The 21,701-nt window shown below is 36.6% G+C and overlaps 1 protein-coding gene across 1 annotated transcript in view; it reads right to left on the bottom strand.

Moving 5' to 3' along the window:
- Positions 1 to 12,218: 12,218 nt before the first annotated feature.
- The window catches only part of LOC150098349 (clotting factor B-like), a 43,060-nt gene continuing 33,577 nt past the window's right edge, over positions 12,219 to 21,701 (bottom strand). Inside the window, exon 6 of the mRNA XM_090405421.1 lies at positions 12,219 to 12,490. The gene's annotated coding sequence lies outside the window, so the exon portion shown is untranslated. The remainder of the gene's footprint in view (positions 12,491 to 21,701) is intronic.

The following is a 21,701-nucleotide window of genomic DNA, read 5'->3' as shown; positions in this document are numbered from 1 at the left end:
TTTCTGCTAATGCAATATTTAAGTGAAGAAAGTATGCAAGGATCTCTTATTTTGTCCTGGCATTAAAAATTGTACAATAAAAAGAGGAAACAAAAATAAAGAACGATTTCTATATTTTTAGTCAACCCAATATAACTAGAAGTACAGTTACCCCAGGATAGAACAAGGAACTGCATTTTTTGTTGTAGGCAACTGAGACGCAGCCACAATCTCGAGGTAATCTGGTTAACTGCTTTCTTCAGTGTGAAGGATTATCGCATCTTTTAATGGATATGATGGCCAAATATTCCATGTGCGTTCATCAGATATATGCATCGTATCTAGATTTTGCTGTGCGTATATAGACGTCCGGCGCAGTTGGGAGGTTAATATATGATGCATATATCTTATATGATATATGATATATATATATATATATCACTTTTATTTAAAAGTGTGTACTTTGAAAAAGTACACACTTTTAAATAAAAATATATGTGTTTTGATTTTTTAACCTTTAAATTTTAAGTACATTAAAAAAAAAGGGGGGATGCTCAGCTTAAAATTGCATTGGGGCGCCAGAATCCCTAGAGTCGGCACTGATCATTCAGGCTGAAATAATACGATACCTTTGGAATCTACTTCGATGCAGATATGAACCGGAACAGCCACATGAGTCATCTAGCAAACAAACTCTGGACAATAACCAGCAAACTCTACAGGTTAAAAACATAGTTCCTGTGCGCATGAAAATACTAATATACAAAGCACCATTCCAAAATTATTTATTATTATTATTACGTGACACCTCCAGGGAGTCCAAAGACTCATCGAGGGAGAACCCCTGCTCTACAGCTCTATCTCCACCAACTACAGCTACACTAACACCATCTACCGCCCACCACTAGCATTTCCAAAGACAATCACAAACATCTATGCCCACGGCGGAATTCGAACCAGCAAGCAGCCTTTAGGCTGGAGAGCAGATATACTAACCACTCGCCCAACCAGACCGGCATATACTATACAAATATACGAGGCCCTAAGAACATACTATGAACGAGAAATACGCACCATACACACTTTACAGACTTAATGAAACGCAGTATATTAGTTCAGGCTGTTTAGTTCGATTGCGCATCACGGCATTCCTAATGTGTGTGTGTGCATGCGTGCGCATGTTTGTGTGAATGAATTTCTTATCCTACGATGTGGTAAATATCAAATCTATCAACCGTCAGTTTACTTTCAACATGGCAATCAAAGCAATAAACAATAACTAACCGGTGTCATCCTCGGATAAGCTTAATTAAAAGCTTCGAGGATGCAAGCTGAGATTTACACCTCAACCGAGATCAACACAAAGAAAAATATCCGTTTATTAAAACTAAATAAAAAAAATAAATCAACCAACGCCTTTTATTCCCTTATGCAAGACGCAAGACTTTGCTGACTATAAGGGTGAAGCAAAATGCTTTTATAATCCCTGCTATCTGATAAGGATTGCTGTGTGAGGAAAAGTTTACGAGCTAAGTGCTCTGCCTGAGTGGGTGCGATTTAAAGATCCTCATTTGGAAGAAGGATGGCCTTGGGTCTCCTGTATTTTGAGAAGTCATTTTCATCATAATTTGCTGCTTGTTGCACTAATTCATTTGGATGTGAAGAGGATGCTGAGAAGAACTTTACTGCTGAAGATTGCAGGAAAGAGTAGATGTAGGGGATATTTGTATCCTGGTGGAGTTGGACATTTGTGACATACCATGGTGCGTTTAAGATCATGCGGAGACATTTGTTTTGCACTCTCTGTTGTTTGAGGATATTTATACTTGAGGCGTGGCTCCAGGCTGGGGACGCATAAGTAATAATGGGTCGAATCATCAACTGATAAAGGAGCAGTTTTATTTTGGTATCTAGCTTGCTATTCCTATTGATAAGAGGGTAAAGCTGTGCAATGACTCTTGATGCTTTTGTACATGAGGCTTTTAAATGAGGACTGAAAGTTAGTTTTCTGTCCAGCAGTACACCCAGATATTTGGCTTCTGCTTTCCAGGGAATCTTGGTATTAAATAGGAAGATATCATCTTTGGGAGATATTGAGTTTTTAGTGAAGAGCATGGCGATACTCTTCTGAGGGTTTACTTGCAATCTCCATTCCGAGAACCAGTGCTCTAATCTCTGTAGGTTTTCTTGCAGTTTCTTGGTGACAAGGTGCGGTTTATTGAATCTGGCTAGTATAGCTGTGTCGTCTGCATATAGGGCAACGATGGATGACATTGAATTGTGCGGAATGTCCGCCATGTAAATCGTGAAAAGTATCGGTGCCAGTAGGGACCCTTGAGGAACTCCTGCCAAGATGCGTCGCTGGGTAGATAATATATCATTTAGTTTGACTTGCATTCGTCTGTCACTAAGAAATGACTTTATAATTTGTACTAGATCTAATGGAATGCCAGCTAAAATCAACTTGCATAGTAGTCCAAAGTGCCATAATTTGTCGAACGCCTTTTCTAAGTCAAGAAAAACTGCTCCAGTGTATTGGTGCCAATTGTAACTTGTAATAATGAATTCTATCAGTCTATGAATTTGTTGGGTGGTACTGTGAAATTGGCGAAAACCAAACTGTTCTGAAGGAAGGATGTTTAATTTTTTACTGAAAGTTGAATTCTGGAAAGGATAGCTTTTTCTGCTATTTTGCCCAAATTAGAAATCAGTCTTATGGGACGATAACTTTGAGGCTGTTGAGGATCCTTGCCAGGCTTGTATATAAGAACTACGTCTGCCAACTTCCATGCAGAGGGGAAGTACTTAAACCTGAACATAGCATTTATTATTGTTGTAAGATATACGATGGCCTTTCGGGTAGCAGTTTAATAACTTTGTTGGAAATGTCGTCAGGCCCTGGAGCTTTTTTTATTCTTTAAATTCTTTATAATGTCATAAATTTCAGCTGGGGAATTAGGTGTGAGTTGGCTGGTACAGGTATCAGGCCGTTTTAACACGTGTCTGACGTGGCGGTGGACTTTGTAAATATGATTGAAATTTAGATTATTGTATGAAGGGCTACACTGTTTTTCTAAATTTTGAGCTATAGTTTTGCCTTTTTCTGCATCTGTGTAAACAATGTTCAGGTCAAATTTGAGAGGAGGAAGAGATTTGTTTTTGTTTTTGATGTTTTTCAGGAACTTCCAAACAGATTGATCACCAGGTGATATGGAGGCTAATTTGTCTTCCCATAGTTTGTTTCTATGGACTTTAAGTGCATCTCTCACTGCACTGTTCATTTTGTTGAGATATTTTTTGTCTTGGGGTGCTCTGGTTCTTTTGCTTGCTTTATTTTTTTCCCTGATTAAGTTCATTATGTCATCTGGTAGTCGTTTAGGCTTGAAAGTAATTGAATTTGAGGTGATAGATGCTATGGCTGTGTTGATTTGATCAGTAAGTTTATTGACTGCAGAATCAATTTCTTCCTTGGAATTAATATGAGGGTGGGATCAATGTAGTTTGGAAGCATTTTGGGTAGTTTTTCCCAGGGAATGAAGGTGTGAGGCGAAGGGGGAAGTCCCCACTGATAACCCAGTTGGAGCAGAATAGGATTGTGGTCTGATGATAATTCATTCAATGATTCCAGGGTGTACTGTAGGTTGACATTCTGAAGGACAGCTATATCCAAGACGTCGGATGAGCCAGTAGGACTGTGGTGAGTTGGCACTGAGGGGCCAGCCACAGTTGCGCAATTTGACTACTGCACCACGCGTGATGTTTTGCGTTTAAATCTCCGGCAATAATAACCGGCAGTTTAACGCCGAGGATAGCATCCAGATCTGTGGTCAGCAATGTTTTTGATGGTGGGTTATAAGCAGCATAGATTTTTATGTTTCCGACAGAGTTTGTGATGACATTGATACCTGTTACTTCGAGATTAGTGGTTGTAGGAATGGCTACAGCATGATGGTTGATGTGATTTTTGATGAGGATGGCTGTGCCACCACCACCTCTGTAATCCAGTCTGTCATTCCTGTAGATTTGATATCCTTTGAATTTAGGATTGTCAGCAGGTCTTAGGTGAGTCTCATTAATTAATAATATATCCGGATTATATCTGTGATTGAATTCCTGCACTTCTAGTATTTTATTTTTAAGGCCGTTGGCATTCCATGAAATAATCATTAGAGAATCTGGAGTAAATTTTTTTCTATGCATTGGAGAGTGCAGATAAAATGAACTGTGTTTGCTGCAAGAAACGTTTTGTAGTGCCCAGTGATGGATTTGCATTACTGAAATCTTGTAACATATTTACAAGAGAAGAGGTGATGATGGCTGTTATATTTGAATGTGGATTTGGCATATTCTGGTCATGGATTACTTTTTTTGGGGCAGGCTACATCAGCATATGTTCTTGTTTGGTGCTGAAGATTTATTTTTTTAAGGGGGGTCAGTTGATGGTGGGTGAACACCTCTCATCTTGTTCAAACTAATAGGAGCCTGATGAACTTGAGCTTCTGGGGCTCTCGTTTCTGATAGTGAGGTAGATTGACTGATTAACTCAGTTTGTCTGTTTTGGTGGCAAATGCACCCTCTGTAATTTGCATGGTGGGGGCCACCACAATTAGCACGCTTAGCCGGGGTGGTTTTTGGCTTGGAGCAGGTATGAGTGGAGTGGGTGTCACCACATTTTAAACATCTGTATCGAACTTTGCACAATTTCTGGGCATGACCAAATTTTTGGCATCTATGGCACTGCCCAGAAGAGGCCTTCTTCCTAAGTGGCTCCGGTGAGACCTTAAGCCCACAGATTGTCTTCAAGTTATAAATATCTTTATAGATATTGTGTATTTCCACCAATACCAGAGGCATAGGGGTCTTGTTAGATCTGTACATTCTACTGACCTTTATGGGAGGCAGATCTTGCATGTTGAGATCAGCAGCTATTTCAGCTGTTTCAATGTCTTCAGATACTCCTCGGAGTACCACTTTAAAATTTTTCTCCGAGGTAAGTGTGAAGGTATGGTATTGTATACCTCTTACATCCAACTCCTTGGTTAAATTTCTAGTGTCAGTCACTGTAGTGGGCTGAATTTTGATGCCCTCCTCTGTGTTCTTGGAAGTGGAGTAATTTATCTGCAGGTTGGCAATGGTGGTTCTTAAGGCTGTCCATCTCTGCTTTTCCCTAAGAATGACTGGAGGCACCATTTCATTGGTGGAGGCAGAGGAATCTGTGTTGGGGGCATCTTCATCTATGCCATTTTCGTTTGCTGACTCCGAGGCGAGAGTTTTACGTTTTTTGCGTGCATGCCTCTCTCCTTGATCTGAATGAGTAGAGTCAGAGATTACTAGATTTAATTTTTCCTCCATTTGAGGAGCATCTTCATTTTGATCTTCATCAGTCTCGGATAAAGAGTAAAGATTTAGGAAGCCGGGCCATTCAAGCTCGAACTTCTTAAGGAGTATCTTTATGAAGCTGAAAGCCAGTCCTTTATCTAGAGAGTCTATGATGATATCAGGATCTATCATGTTTGATGGCCATTTGAGCTTAAATTTCCTTTGAAGTTTCATCCAACGAATCTGTGAGGGCGTCTAAATCTAACACATTCATCATTGACGATTTGCGTATAAACGCAAGTAAATGGATCATCTGAAATAGATATGCTAACAATAGCGATTCTAACGGCTATTAGGCCTAACGAATCGCCCTCGTTACAATTACAGTTCACTTACCTTTGCTGATGTTATTAAATACAGTATAATCCGCAATTTAATGACTTTAAACACGTCTCTGCTAGTTAATCTAGCTGCTACACTACAAAACCAAAGTTTCTCATATTTTATTAGCACGTTCTACCGAGAAGAAAATCCACAACCGTATCAAATGATCATCTACACGCCATCTGGATAAAATCTATTTCCTTATTCCCTTATAGGAAGTAGGCGAGACTGAGTGAGAAGTTCAATCTCCACAAAACTGCAGCATTTAAATGCATTAAGGCATCACGATTCGTTTATATTTTATTCATTATTTAGGATATCAGTTGTTGGCCATTCAGTTTACATTTTATCCAATTTTGTTTGTAATTGTTTATTTTTCTTCAATTGATTTCTTTAAACATATTTTTCAGTTCTTTAAAAATATCTTCGTTCCTTTTTTTTTTTTGGTCAAATAATGTGTATTTTTCAGTTCTTCTCATGAATCTCATTTCACTTGTTTTATTCTTTGTTTATGCCCAAATTTCTCTTTAATATAATAATGTGGGCACCGCTAAAGTATTATATATTTTCGAGAACTTTTCTTTTTATACAATATTTCGATTTAATGTTCTGTTTATCACGACTATAATCTGCAGATTATAGGCGTGATAAAAATATACAGATTATAGGCGTAGTCTGAAAAGTTTTTAATTTTATGTCTTCTCCTTCGTATGATATTCCACATCCAAGATAACTGAAAGTACAGGTACCCCTCGTATAACGCGGTACTTATACAACACGGTCTACAAATTGTAGTAATCCTTACTCAACGCGGTTTATCTTATACCACGCGGGTCTGATAAGTTTTAGTTTTGGGAAGAGATAGAAGTCAGGAGTCAAATCTGGGGAATAGAGTGGATGTTCCAACAATTCATAGTGCAGATCGCTTAATTTTCCCATTGCCAAAACACCTTTGTGTGCAGGTGCATTGTTCTGATGAAAGATGATTTTTTTCTTCTGCAATCCGGGTCTTTTCTCACGAATTTTTTCATGTAGTCTGGTTAAAAGATCGGAATAATATTCCACGGTTATTGTTTTACCCTTTTCAAGATAATTAATAAACAAAATGTCTTTAGCATCCCAAAACACTGATGTCATGACCTTTGCTGCTGATGGAACAGACTTTGTCTTCTTTGGCGCTAAACAACCGGTTTCTGTCCACTGTTTTCACTGCTGTTTGGATTCTGGTGAGTAATTGTGAATCCAAGTCTCATCTATAGTAATAAATCGACGCACAAAATCAGTTTTATTTTTGTTAAAACGTTCCAAGTACTGTTCAGATTTTCATGCGAGTGCGATTTTGATCTGCTGTGAGCAAGTGTGGCACTCATCTTGTGCAAAGCTTTTTCATTTGCAATTCTTCATGCAAAATATACCCTACACGTTCTTTTGAAATGCCTATAGTCTCAGCAATTTCATGCAGTTTGACTCGATGGTTATCCAATATCATATCGTGCACTTGATCAATGATTTCTGGTGTTGTTACACTTTTTAGACGTCCTTCACGTGGATCATTTTCGAGGCTGGTATGGCTGCGTTTGAACTCGGCAGTCCATTTCTTAATCGTCAAAAACGAAGAAGAGTGCCCATGAACTTTCATGAACTTCGAATGAATTTCTTTTGGCGTTAAACCTTCTTTTATAAAGAATTTTATAACCGCTCAATACTCAATTTTATCCATTTCAAGGGATGCAGACAACAGTTTTGCTTTGCTTCAGACAGTTGTATAAAAGAAACTATTTGATAGAATGACTTGCAATTTCACACGCATGCCTGTGACAGATGTACCAACTTAGAAAGAAAAAATCTTGCCTCGACCATGTATGGTCGAGGCCGAGAACCTTTCAGACCACTCTCGTATATTTAAGCATAAGACTGGCCACTTTATCAAAAACAAATAAATAAGTCTTGAAAACAAACTTGGCAGGTCGTATGCCTTAATGGATGATAAATATTATGGATTATTATTATTTCTGTATTCAATTAATGTTAGTTCACTAGAAAATGAGTTCAATTGAGGCCATATATAAAGGAATCGCAGTAAATTTTGAAATGTTCCCAAGAGTACTGTTTTCTGGATTTGAGATGGCATTATCTCTAGGAGGTTTAGCTTTTCTAAGTGCTTCATAAATGCTCTTAATACTGCTCTACAACAACTGGAACTGTTGCTTTTTAATTCCAAAATTATTGAATTCCCCCCCCCCCCGGACCCATCGGATATCTAATACTTGGTTATCATGCTCTTTTTCTTCAACTCAACTCAAATATTTCCTAATATTGCCACATCACCAAATCACACATGCCATTCTTCTACTATAGTGAAGTCTGAAATATTATGTTGCAGATGTCTATGTGTCTAAATCTAAAAGTCCCATAATATCTTTGCATTTTCATTTTCAATAACTGTTTCAACTGTGTGAACGTTCATGAGTTTTGCAAGTTGGGAAACCACATTTCCTATACAAGCAACAGTGCAGAATCTTGCTAACTGATCATGACTGTTCATAGTCGGTATAACAATCTTGCTGCAAGAACTAATTAGATGGTTCACTGTCTCTTCTTTCTCTCTCTCCCCAGTCGGCATTTACTATCGTTACGGATCTTTCTTCCTTTCAATCTTCGTCTTAATTGCATTCTTTTATAGTACATGGTCTTGTGTCAGACTTGCCTCAATCTTGATGGTGCCTCATTGAAACCAAGTAAAGCAACTCCCAACTTCCCTTTCAAATCATTCAAATATTGACCATTATAGTGCTTTATTTTTTTAATCGTCTGATCTTTTTGCCATTTTATTCTCCATGTACTACTTTTCTGAATAGTACATGGAGACCAAAAAGAAACCGAACTTTTCGAAAATAGAAGAAACTAGCGGCGCCACCTGTTGTATATTTTTGTTGACGAAAGCGGCAACTTTCATTAGTGTTGTGTCAACTGTTTATGACATTTATTTCATTAGAAGCTGAGTTATATAGTGCCAAGAGTGACAGTGTGTTTTGACGAATCGTCAGTCGTCACAATATTCATGCCGTACGCGACGAATTCTCGCTATCAATCGCTTCAAAACTTCCAGATAAAACTCACCATTAACCGTTTGGCCAGGCGGAACGAATTCTTTGTTGATACCCTTGGAATCGTAGAAACAAATCAGCATTGTCTTCACTTTTGACTTCTCCAGGCGACTTTTTTCAGATGCACCTCTTCTGGTCTCCACCAGCAGTGTTTCGGGCTCATACTCAAAACACCACGTTTCGTCGCCAGTAATGTTCATTTCTAGGAAGTCCGAGTCCTTATGAGCGGTTTTAATGAGATCCTTCCAGTGTTTAATTCGATAAATGTTTTGGTCGCCGATCAACTTGTGGGGAACAAATCGCGAATTCAATTTACGAAGGTCCAAACTCTCGGTTAAAATGTTGTGCACAGTTGATTTTGGAATCCCCAATTCAACTTCAATCTCACGGACGATTTCGGGTTTTCTTGATGAAATCACGCACTTTTTGGGGTGTTAACTTCGCTCAGTCCAGTTTTTGGACGGCCCGGCTTTTCGTCGTTCTCAAGCGTCTCACGACCACCTTGAAATCGCTTAAACCACTGGTATACTTGAGTATGGGATAAGCATTCGTCACCGTATGCTTTTTGAAGCATTTGATGCGTTTCGGTAAAACTTTCACCAAGTTTAACACAAAAGTCAATCACAGCTTTCTGTTTGAAACTCATTTTCCGACCGTTCGTCAAAACACTGTCACTCTTGACATTATAACTCGGCTTCTAATGAAACAAATTTCATAAACAGTTGACAATGAAGGTAGCCGCTTGTGATAACACAAAGATACAACAGGTGGCGCCACTAGTTTCTTTTCTCGAAAAGTTCGGTGTCTTTTTAGACAGAGGGTGTACTGCATTCATTACTTTTTCTTTATCAGCTTCATCAGCAACCTTTCTGTCTATTCGTGATGTAATCGTTCAAATGTCTGCTTCACTTGCAAAAGACCACGTCCTCCACTTTTGCTGCTATGCATAACCGATCCACATCACTGGAAGGGTGCAATGATTGATTCACTGTGATGTAATTTTCACGTTTTAATGATCAAGCGCATCAAAACAGCATGTGCCTATGCATCTATCCCTGCCGTGCATCTGATTACATGGATTTTCTACTTCTTTTCAGATATTCACAGTTTTCTTTTTGAGTTCTATATGTTGTCTAACTCAAGAATTCATAGATATTCTTATTATTAAGACCTCCAGGGAGTCAGGGACTCATTGATGAGGCCACATACTTCATGCACCAGCCATCATATTTATTATTAAATTCATTCACACTGCTTTCATACACAAATTCCAATGGCAATCCATTCCAATCACGCACCACTCTAAGGCCTCACTCCCTTCTTGACAGCATTCATTATTAACTTATAAAGATGCCCTTGTATTCTTTCCCTACCCTCCACAAAATGAAATATTCTGCTTACTGAAATTCCTTATAACTCTTTCAAAAGTTTGTAACTCTCAATCATATCACCCCTTTTTCTACTCTTTGCTAGTATCTTTAGTCTACAAATTCTCAATCTGTCTTCATAATCAGTATTCCACAAACCTGATATCATTTTTAACACTCCACTGTATCAGAATCACAACAGAAACCAGAAGAGTCCAAGTGGTCTTATCAAAGCCTTATAAAGAGGCAAAATGATATCCTTATCTTTACATGATGAAGTTTATTTCAGCATTTCAATTTTCTTTTGAGTTATATTTACAATTTTTTCTACATGGCCACTGAACTTGAACTTTATTTATTAACACTCCAAAATCCATAGCCTGATTTTTTCTATCATAATACGACATTGGATACAAGCCAAAGTATATGACTTTGGAATGTATTTTCTAACATTGAAATGATATCCATTTTCTTACACCCACAATTCCAGTCTATTCAAATCATTCTGCAAGTACTACATATCAACAGCATTCCTGATTACCCTACCTATCTTTGCAGCATCAGCAAGTAGCCGTATGTTGCCAGTCAAATCCCTCCGAATGTCTTAATGTAAAGGCTGAACAAGGACTGATTCTTGAGGCACACCACTGGTGACATATATTTTGATGTCAGCCTTTTATCCATGCCTATAGTTTATAATCTAATCCCATATTCTCCAAATTAAAGTCTTCCATGCCGTATTCTGTCAAAAGGCTTAGCAAAATTTAAAAGTATCATGGTGCATCCATTTTCCTTGTCTAAATCAGTGGTAACATTATTATAGAATGTGAGCAAGTTGCTAAAACATGTCCTTTCCTTAATAAACCCACGCTGTTCATTGCAAAGTAGAGATTCTATGTCAACCCATTTCTAAATGCCAGCCCTAACTCTTCCAAAATCTTCACCCCGACTGCTGAGATACTGATTGTCAATAGTTGGATGCATCAGTTTTTGCACAATCCTTGTGGAATGGAACTATTAAATTTTTTCAACTCCAACGGAATTGTTCCTGTTCTGAGAAGACTCACTCATGTAGCTTAGTTAAAGGAATAGTCAGTTATGCTGAACACTATAGTCCCTATTGCAGAATTCTTATTCAGTTTGTGCAACAACTCTAATACCTCCTTCTCATACACTTGAGTTTCCTTGATTATATACCAGGTTGATAGCTAAAAGCTATCAACCTGGTATATAATCAAGGATATGAGAAAATTTTCAGTTTTTAATATAGTATGGCTATTAAATTTCTGGTTTCAGATGAGGTTGTGTGTACACTTCTCTATATCTAATTAATAGTTTATATATTTTAACCATTTAAAGAAGTATTCTTATGAATTTAATTAATTATTATAAAAAGATGCTCTTTTCATAATAAACAGGATTCAAAATCCCTATCTTTTCAGTTCAAGGGCATGTTATCTCAATAACTATAGAAACACTTTTTGAGTTTAATAATGTTACTATGACTATAGAATATTTGGGTAATTAAATGAAGGAAATTTGAAATTTCCTTTTGAACTTCAATTCCATATATTTTGGTTAAGACTCAATTCTTCCAAGTAAAACAGTACATAATTAGGTAGTCACAAGATTATGTATTTTTTTTTTTTTTTGATTTTAAAATTAACTGATATTGTTCTTTTTGCATAGGCCTGTGTAGATCAGTGGAAATGGCTTTTGCATCTTCTGCACTAAGCACCCAAAGATAGTTTAAGTCTAGCTGTTGACTGAAGGAACTTCTGATCTAAGCCAACAGTAGAACCCATGCTATTTCAGACAATAACATATCCTGTTAGGTTATGTACCAAGAGATGGCAACACTTGTTTTATGAGTGATAATCTCCACCACTAGCCAATCTCTGATTGGCTACGATGTAGACTGAACTGCTCACTCTGTCTCCAAAAGCTAGGTTAAAAAGCCTTGCCTACTCCCTATAAGGGAATAAAAGTTGTTAGCTGATAGTGGTTTTGTGCATTTAGTATCATAAAATGAAATAAGCTAGTATGCTGAAGGGACATGGAAATCTTTTAATGGCCCACAATTCTCTATTACACACATTCAATTTCCTGCATTGAAGTAATTTCTGGAAATCGTCATGGAATTTCATCGAAATCCACTGACTCTGGAGGCTCCTAAAGATTCTTGAACACCCAGTCTCGGTAATAGGCCACATTGGTGTATCCTGCTGGAACATTAGCTAGTCCACACTGGTTAATACCAAAAGACACCATCCCAATTAATGACCAATGTTTTCCTTCATCATTACTGATCATGCGAGGAGCTCCAGATGTTCCCTGAAATGGCGAACAGTATTCATATTACTTAATATTTGCAACAGATTTCATTTTAAAAATATTATATTACACTGATGCTAAGTAACCCAGAATCTCTCTTATTAATTTCTTATGATACAAGACAAAGTTTAACATTAAAATATAATATAAGCTCACTTATAATTTTTAGAACATAAATACAATTGAGTTTAAAGAGCAAAACATTCCTAACTCTACTTCAAGGTAACAAAATGAATGCATTTAATGCTACATCTCAGCCACACCCAAAAACAGATAAGTTGAAGATAAAGTAGAGATTGAAATCTCTACTTTATTTTCATGAATGAATTCACCAGAGTTTCTCTCAGATCTGTTACAAATGAAAGCATATCCTCCACAGTACATTATCTTCCATTATAATGCAGAGCATGGAAAATAGCTAGCTATATGGTCAAGTGGATAGCTCGCTCACTCTCCAACCAATATGCTGTGAGGTGGAATCCTACGTGAACTGGTGACTCCAAATTCTTTAAGTGGTAGATGAATATTACTTCTTAGTGTGAGATCACTACCCCACTCATTGGGGACCTCTTATCCACCCTGTTATTTCAAAAATTTGAAATTCATTGATAGATTAAAAAAAAAAAAAAAGCACAATTGTAAGAGACCAGTAGGAGGATACAGAGCAGAATAGCAATGTGTCAATAGTGGGTGTCTATACATTAATGCTCGTGACAAACAAGTGTTCCATTTTGTGCAGACCCATAGATGAAAAACTGGAATGGCTTGACCATGAAATTTAAGCAGAGAACACAGTGTTTCCTGGACCACATTCCAATAATGGATATCTTGTGACAATAACCTTTAATGTTATCATCACAAGATATCCTAACTTTGCCACCTCCTCACACAAATGTTGCATCACCAAATACTTAATATTGTCTTGATTATATAGAGAATTAATATTGTCCATTCTTTCACCAATCAAAATCTAAGCCTACATACTAAATAATCTTCACCGACTTCTTCTCGCTGATTAAAAATAAATAGATTAAAAAAATTCAGCTCCTCTCCACCTGTCCTGTCAGATGTCATCTCCTTCCAGGAGGGTGACTACCATGAGCTTCCACCATGTACAGTTTTGTGCTTCTTTTTTGCATTCTTCATACGACAAAAAGGTCCAGTCCTTAATATTTCTCATCCAATCTGTTCTTTGTCTTACTCTTCTTCTTTTTCCTTATATCAGTGTTTTTGTAGGATTCATGCCTTAGTATGTGACCAAGGTAGGTGGTTCTCCTTTTCTTAATGGTTTTCAAACAATTCAAAAAACAGCACACAATGATGTAAATGGTACTCTTCAACTTTAAAGTCTGCCATATTAAAAAAAATATCTAAAATTAAAAAAAAAAAAAAGGTTTTTTTAAATAGAAAAGTAATGCTAATATTTAAATAAAAATCAAATTTAATAATTTATGCGTTATTTAAGAAAAAAACAATTGGCTAAAAATGACCTATTAAAAATAATTGATTACTTTCCGGTCTCCCTTATGTAACTCTCTACTTGATCTAAAGTATTTCCTCTGATTTTAATATTTATATCGGGTATTTTCCCTTTTTCTCTTGTTACCAGCATGGTTTCAGTTTTTTTGAAGTTGAAATTAAGTCCATATTTTTCACTTGGCTTCATCGTCTCTTCTAGTAGGTTTTGAAGATCTTTTTTATTTTCGGCTAGCAGTACTGTATCATCTGCATATCTTAAGTTGTTTATATTCCTGCCTCCTATGCATGACTCCTTTAAATTCTTCTAATTGCTGGCAGATATTTTCAGTATAGAGGTTAAACAATATAGGAGAAAGAACACAGCCTTGTCTGGCACCCTTCTTTACTGGGAATTCCTCCGAGATTTCTCCTGATATTTTTATTGAGGCAGTTTGCTCCCTCTCCACCTACAAATTTGCAAATAACTTTTACATCAGAAATGTTTGGCTTCCAATGAGCCAAACTATTAGCAGCCAATTCACAATTTCCAGTACTAATGCTTTACTACTCTCTCTGTCTTCTGGAATAATTTACTTGAAATAGGTGGGAAATGTCTGGTATATATGAAAAGACACCATAATTTTACTATTGGGCCTATTTAATAATTTTAGTACTAGATTAAACTCCACAAGTAAACTTGAAAGGTCACTCTAAAATATTTTTAAAGCTCATGGTCCTATATATAAATATTAAAATAATTATAAACCTACCCACATTAGTAATTATTTACACTATAAATCAAACCATCTCTGCTACATTAAAAAAAAAATCAGAAATATTTAACCCCTTTTCTTGTAATAAAAACCTTTATTAACACTTAAAGTTTTAAAATTCTCTTACACTCAAAATATCTATGAAATATTGTAATACATGTCAAACACTAATTGTAAAGTAATAAAACGATATAATGTAAAATAAATTGTTGTATACAGTTTTTTCGAACATACTAGGTGGTGGTTGGCGGTGTAGATGATGAAATGTAGTTGCGGTTGGTAGGGACAGAGAGTTGTAGAGTAGGTGCGTTCTCTTGATGAGTCTTTGGACTCCCTGGAGGTGTTATATAATAATAGTCTTCAGTATATATAATGATCGACATGCTCAATTTCATCATTATTAATTTTTATTATTTCTGGTTGGACACAGCTATTGAACATAACTTGGGTCTTCTTTAGGTTTATCTCAGGCCAGTTGTTTTGCTAGCAATTTGGAGTTCATAAATACGAGTCTGTAATTCACGCACACCTGAAGCAAAGATAACTGTTGTCTGCCAAGCATAAATGGCTTAAATATCTTGTATTTTTCTTCAGGCCTTTTTCTTCCTAATCAAGAAGTTTGGTTATTTCTTCTAGGCAAGTCATGCACAGTTTTCAGAGAAATTTTGTCACCTTATCTTATACCCATCTGTATTTCCAAAGTAGAGATGTCTCTCCATTGAAATGAACTACTGCTGTTGCATTGGTTTGAAAAGATGATTTGATTATCCTGATGTATGGCTCCTCCACATGCTGGTTTTGTAATGCATTAAGTATTGCACAAGGTTTTACTGAATCAAAGGCTTTCTTATAATCAACACAACCGAGACATTGCGGTAAAGTCACTTCGAAAGTCTGCCTGTTCTTCTGGTTGTGCTAGGTCTAGAGTTGTACAAAGCCTATGAACTAAGATAGTAGACTGATGAGTCAGTAGTTTAAGTCTTCTATTTCACCTATTTTGTGTATCAGAATAAGGGTATCCTTTTTTTAAAACTAAACAAGTACTAAAAAACAAACCCGGCAAGTTTTGTTAGTCGTCAGACTAACATCTTCAGGGGTAAAGATAACTAACAGTTTAAAGCACAAACTATAAGAAATTACGAAAAAACAAGTTCATTTATTGGTATCATGAACATCAAAAAATTTCCTTTAAAAACTGAATAACAGATCTATACAACCATTAATACGTGTTAGCTAGAAACAATGCTATTTCATGTCGCATTCTGTGGTTCACTTTCACTCTGACCGAGGTCTAAACTGGGTAAATTTTTAATAAACGCTGACCAAACTTGATTTAAAATTAAGCCTTGATTTTTGTTGCATTGTGCAGGAATTTTGTTCATATTTGCTGCCTCTTTGAATTTTCTTGTGAAACAGTTTTTATCGATGTAGCACATGTTTATTCTGTCCCACAGTACTTCATGACTAGTAGAAGCTGTGTGAAATGCCAAGCCAGACTTATTTTCTCTCTTTTTCTGTACATCCTTTTGATGTTTGCTCATGTGGATTTCTCCCGATCTTCCCGTCTGGCCTACGTAGCAGATGCCACAGGAACAGTGAATATTATAAACTCCTGGTTTTTTCATTGGGTGATGTGAAGGTTTCAGATTTCAGATGAAGAGATTTTGATATTTTTTCAAGTGGTAGAAAAGTCACTTTAATGTTGTACTTGTAGAGAAGTTTGGCTAATTTATCTGCTACATTTTTGATATAAGGAAGGGTGACTGCATCCTTGAAGTCCCGTTTATTTAAGTTTCTTGTAGGTGCTGCCTTGAGAATTTTCTTAATTGTCTTAGTTTTGAAACCATTCATATGTAGGATCTGTGTATTTCTTCTTTCAGCTTTTCTTCTGTACTGGGGATGCTGCATGCTTTATCCCTTAAGGTTTTTATAAGGCCTATTTTTTGCTTGGGATGGTGGTGCGAGGTAGCATGAAGGAATCGTCAAACTTGTTTAGTTTAAAAAAACAGTCATTTTAAATAAAAATGTGGTCACAAAACAGGAATGATTCGATTGAACTTCTTAACCAAAGAAACCTCTATATGATTAAGGGTAGCCTTTTTCCACGTTCTTGGTAGATCATTTTTCTTCAGACAGGGTAAATACTTTTGCTAAGATTCCATAAGATTATTTCTGCATCTGCTTTCAGAAGTTTAGCAAAAACACCATCTTCACCTGTAGGTTTTCCTTTTGCAAGCTATGAATGCTCCATATAATATCCTCTGGTAGAATCTGTGGTACATTATTTCAGTCTTCTTGATTTGATTTATATTCCCATAATTAAAAAAAAAAAAAACGAACAGCCTATATTTTTACTCGCTGCACGGTGAAGCCTTCTCCCATTACGGGAGGTTCTGGGTCTACTACTCCCATTTTGACCTTGTCCATATTGGGAGAGTGTCACCAACATCCATGCCTACATGTGATTTGAACCAGCAGCCTCTTGACTGGAGAGTGGATATGCTAACCACTCAGCTAACCAGGTCCTTCAATTCATTTTGCAATAGCATATCTATTTATGGTTATCGTTACACTCACAGTTTAACTGCAACCATCTGTTTATTGCTGTTCATCAAGTGTTTCATTTTTTTTTTTTCCTTGTTGTTTTCTGAGAGCCTAGAGCTGTTTTTGATTGTTTGTTGTATGAATTTACTAATGAATTTTCTTATTTTTATCCATGATACATTTTCTGATGGTTTTGCACAATTCAGCATATTCAATTTTTTTTATTCTGTGGGTTTATGTGCTTGTCATTTCTCTTTCTTTCTTAAGAAATTTTGTCTCGTTTCTGTTCCATGGTATTACTATTTCATTTCCTGTTTCTACTTCAAGTGAGGCATTGTAAAAGGTTTGGTCTTCTATTTCACAGAAAGTAAATGACATTAATAATGTCATTACTTTCTTATGGGTCAGCATTCTCATCTATAATTAAATTTTTAAATCTACTGTTAAGTTCATGTTGGAATATATCTCTTCTATTTGATTATATAGAGAAACCTGTGGAGAATTCATGACTAATAACACACGTGAACCACAGTAGTAGGTTTTTTATTACATAAATATTTCGTCCTAGGTATTTTAGGAGGGAATGATACAAAGGATAGGGTGCATATGTACAATGGAATCCAAATTGCATGCAGTGATGCACTGCGGCCTGAACTTAAATTAGATTACATTAAATTAAAATTAAATTACAGTTAAGTTATTTTTAAACAATTTTGTATGATAATTTCCCATACTTTAGGGATGGCAAGAACATCATTGCGGTTTAGATTTGGTCTGTGAAGTAGGGCATCAGCACTTTCTTTGTATACGCGTTCATATTTATATGAAGATCTGTGTAGGAGTTTTGTCTTTTCCCAGTGGATCTTTTGGTTTGGGTTTTCAACTCTGTGTTGAGCGAGGCCTGATTTTTGTAGTTTGATGAGGCTGATATGGTCTTGATGTTCCAAAATGTGTTTAAAAACTGATCTGGTTGTCTGTCCATAATAAGAGAGTTTGCAGGAGCATGGAACCTCATATACACCAAGTAGTAGCATGGGTGAAAGTTTATCTTTGGGCGAAGGTAGCAGGTTGTGGATCTGGTTGATGGGTTTGTAGGTGGCATTAAGATTGTATTTCTTCATAATTTTTGAGAGCCGTTCGGAGATGCCTTTGACATAAGGTATGGGAATCCTATGAGCTTGTTCTTGTCTAGGTTGATGTGTAGAGAAGTTGCTGAGTTTTTCAGTTGTTTTGAGATTGTATCCATTTAGAGTGGCTGTGTTTTTGATTATTTCCAATTCTTGTTTTAGAGAATCATCAGAGGAGCAAAATCTGTGTGCTCTGGTTACCAATGATTTAATGATGCCAAATTTTTGAGAGGGATGGTGAGCAGAAGTATGGTGAATTTAGCTACCTGAAAATATCGGTTGGCGATAGACAGAGGTGGAGATGGAACCATCTTCTTTTCTTTGGATGTGTAAATCCAGAAAGGGGATGCCCTGTGGGGATTCTTTTTCTAGTGTAATTTTGATGCGTGGATGAAGAAGGTTGATTTTTTCTAAAAACTGAAGTAGCTCTTGTTCGGAATGACTCCAGACTATGAAGATATCATCAACATATCGAAGCAAGAGTTTGTTTGGGTTTAAAACGCAAGAATATTTTCTTCAAGATGTTCTATAAACAGGTCTGCCAAGTTGGGTGACAAGGGGGACCCGATTGCTGTTCCCTCCTCTTGCTTGTAGATTTTTCCTTTCCATGTGAAGTAACCAGAAGTGATAACAAATTTGAAAAGTTCAACAATATCCGACGGAATTTTTGATTTAACAGGTCTACAGTTTCTTTATGGAGGATATAGGTGAAGTGAGAGACGATGTCGAAGCTAATTAGCATGTCAGTTTTCAGCAGTTGAAAGTCTTTTATTTTGGCGTGAAATTCTGTGGAATTTTTTATTGAAGAGGTTGAATGGCCTATGGGGACAACGGCAAACGTTGGATAAAAATTTTGATAACTTGTAAGTTGGGCTGCTAATTGAATCAATGATAGGTCTGAGTGGGACATTGTTCTTGTGAAGCTTGGGTAAACTGTATATTTTCAGATGTCTAGCATATGTCTTGAGTTTTTTTTTAAATTTCTTCATCTAAAGACTTTGTTCCTACACGGGGAAATTACAGCACAGAAAACGGACTTACTAGGTAAATTACAACTGAAAGAGGGTAAGCTACGTGACCATATCCCTTTTTTAAAAAAGTGCACAGGCGATAAACTTATTCCAACGTTCGCCAAGCTAAAGGAAGTGATTAAATCACCAAGAGCCCAAAAAATCTATCAAAAAGCAAGCCATTCACTACTGCTGAATCAGCTACGAGATTCCGAACATAAATTGGCAACAAATAATTTAAAAATTATAGAACTAGAAGAAGATTTGTCAAACACATTAAATCAAGAGTTGCTACAAGTGATTATTAGCGTCTCAAAAAACTCGGGGATCAAAGCTTTCGATAAAAGCAATATTAACCTACAGAAAAAATACCTTAACCTGTTAAATTGATGTAAGAAAAATATCAATACATTACCGACCGAAAAATGCGCAGTTAACTTATCTATCCGCCAACTAACAGAAGATGAATTAAATGTTCTAGCAAGGGGCTATAAGCTTGCCATTCCTCCTAAACATCTCCCATATCTAGATTTCATACACAACATTGAAAGAAACATCAGCCACCTTCCCAGTATTGAAGCCAACAAACTTCATTTTGAAATAGCAAAAATAATTTTCAATGCCAAACCTTCAGTATTAAACATTCCACCTTCAGAATTGAAGGCTCTTACTTCCTTAAAACATAATCCCCACCAGAGCTGACAAAGGAAACACCACAGTGGTTGTTCATACTGTTTCATATGACTGAAAAATGAATCTATTACTCCAAGACCGAAATACTAATGCAAAACTTGACATGATCCCACAAAAAGACAGCTGAAGAAACTGAACAAGTTACTCGATGAAACAAAGTCTTTGGATGAAGAAACTTCAAAAAACTCTCAAGACATATCATGCTAGACCTCCGAGAATATACGGTTTACATAAGCTTTACAAGAACTACGTCCCACTCAGACCTATCGCTGATTCAATTAGCAGCCTGACTTACAAATTATCAAAATTCTTATCCAACCTTCTCCTTCCCCACATAGGCCATTCAACCTCTTCAATAAAAAATTCCACAGAATTTCACACCAAAATAAAAGACAATCAACTGCTGAAAACTGACATGATAATTAGCTTCGACATCGTCTCTCTCTTCACTAATATCCCCCATAAAGAAACTGTAGACCTGTTAAATCAAAAATTTCCGTCGGATATTGTTGAACTTTTCAAATTTGTTATCACTTCCGGTTACGTCACATGGAAAGGAAAAATCTACAAGCAAGAGGAGGGAACAGCAATGGGGTCCCCCTTGTCACCCAACTTGGCAGACCTATTTATAGAACATCTTGAAGAAAAAATTCTTGCGTTTTAAACCTAAACAAAAACTCTGACTTCGATATGTCAATGACATCTTCACAGTCTGGAGTCATTCCGAACATGAGCTACTTCAGTTTTTAGAAAAAATCAACCTTCTTCATCCACGCATCAAATTTACACTAGAAAAAGAATCCCCACAGGGCACCCCTTTCTGGATTTACACAATCAAAGAAAAGAAGATGGTTCCATCTCCACTTCTGTCTATCGCAAGCTGACATTTTTAGGTCGCTAAATTCACCATACTTCTGCTCACCATCCCTCTCAAAAATTTGGCATCCTTAAATCATTGGTAACCAGAGCACACAGATTTTGCTCTTCTGAGGATTCTCTGAAACAAGAATTGGAAATAATCAAAAACACAGCCACTCTAAATGGATACAATCTCAAAACAACTGAAAAACTCAGCAACTTCTCTACACATCAACCTAGACAAGAACAAGCCTATAGGATTCCCATACCTTATATCAAAGGCATCTCCTAACGGCTCTCAAAAATTATGAAGAAATACCATCTTACTGGCACCTACAAACCCATCAACCAGATCCACAACCTGCTACCTTCGCCCAAAGACAAACTTTCACCTATGCTACTACTTGGTGTATATGAGGTTCCATGTTCCTGTAAACTCTCTTATTATGGACAGACAGGCAGATCAGTTTTTAAATGCATTTTGGAACATCAAAACCATATCCGCCTCATCAAACCGCAAAAATCAGGCCTCGCTCAACACGGAGCTGAAAACCCAAACCACAAGATCCACCGGGAAAAGACAAAACTCCTACACAGATCTTCATATAAATATGAATGCTTATATAAAGAAAGTGCTGAAGCCCTACTTCACAGACCAAATCTAAACCGCAATGATGTTCTTGCCATCCCTAAAGTATGGGAAATTATCATACAAAATTGTGTAAAAATAACTTAACTGTAATTTAAT

This window comes from Typopeltis vanoorti, chromosome 15 (assembly GCF_054136105.1).
Source record: "Typopeltis vanoorti isolate ZY-2024b chromosome 15, IOZ_Tvanoo_1.0, whole genome shotgun sequence".
Taxonomy (NCBI): Eukaryota; Metazoa; Arthropoda; class Arachnida; order Uropygi; family Thelyphonidae; genus Typopeltis; species Typopeltis vanoorti.
This window is presented reverse-complemented; position numbering and strand designations above follow the sequence as displayed.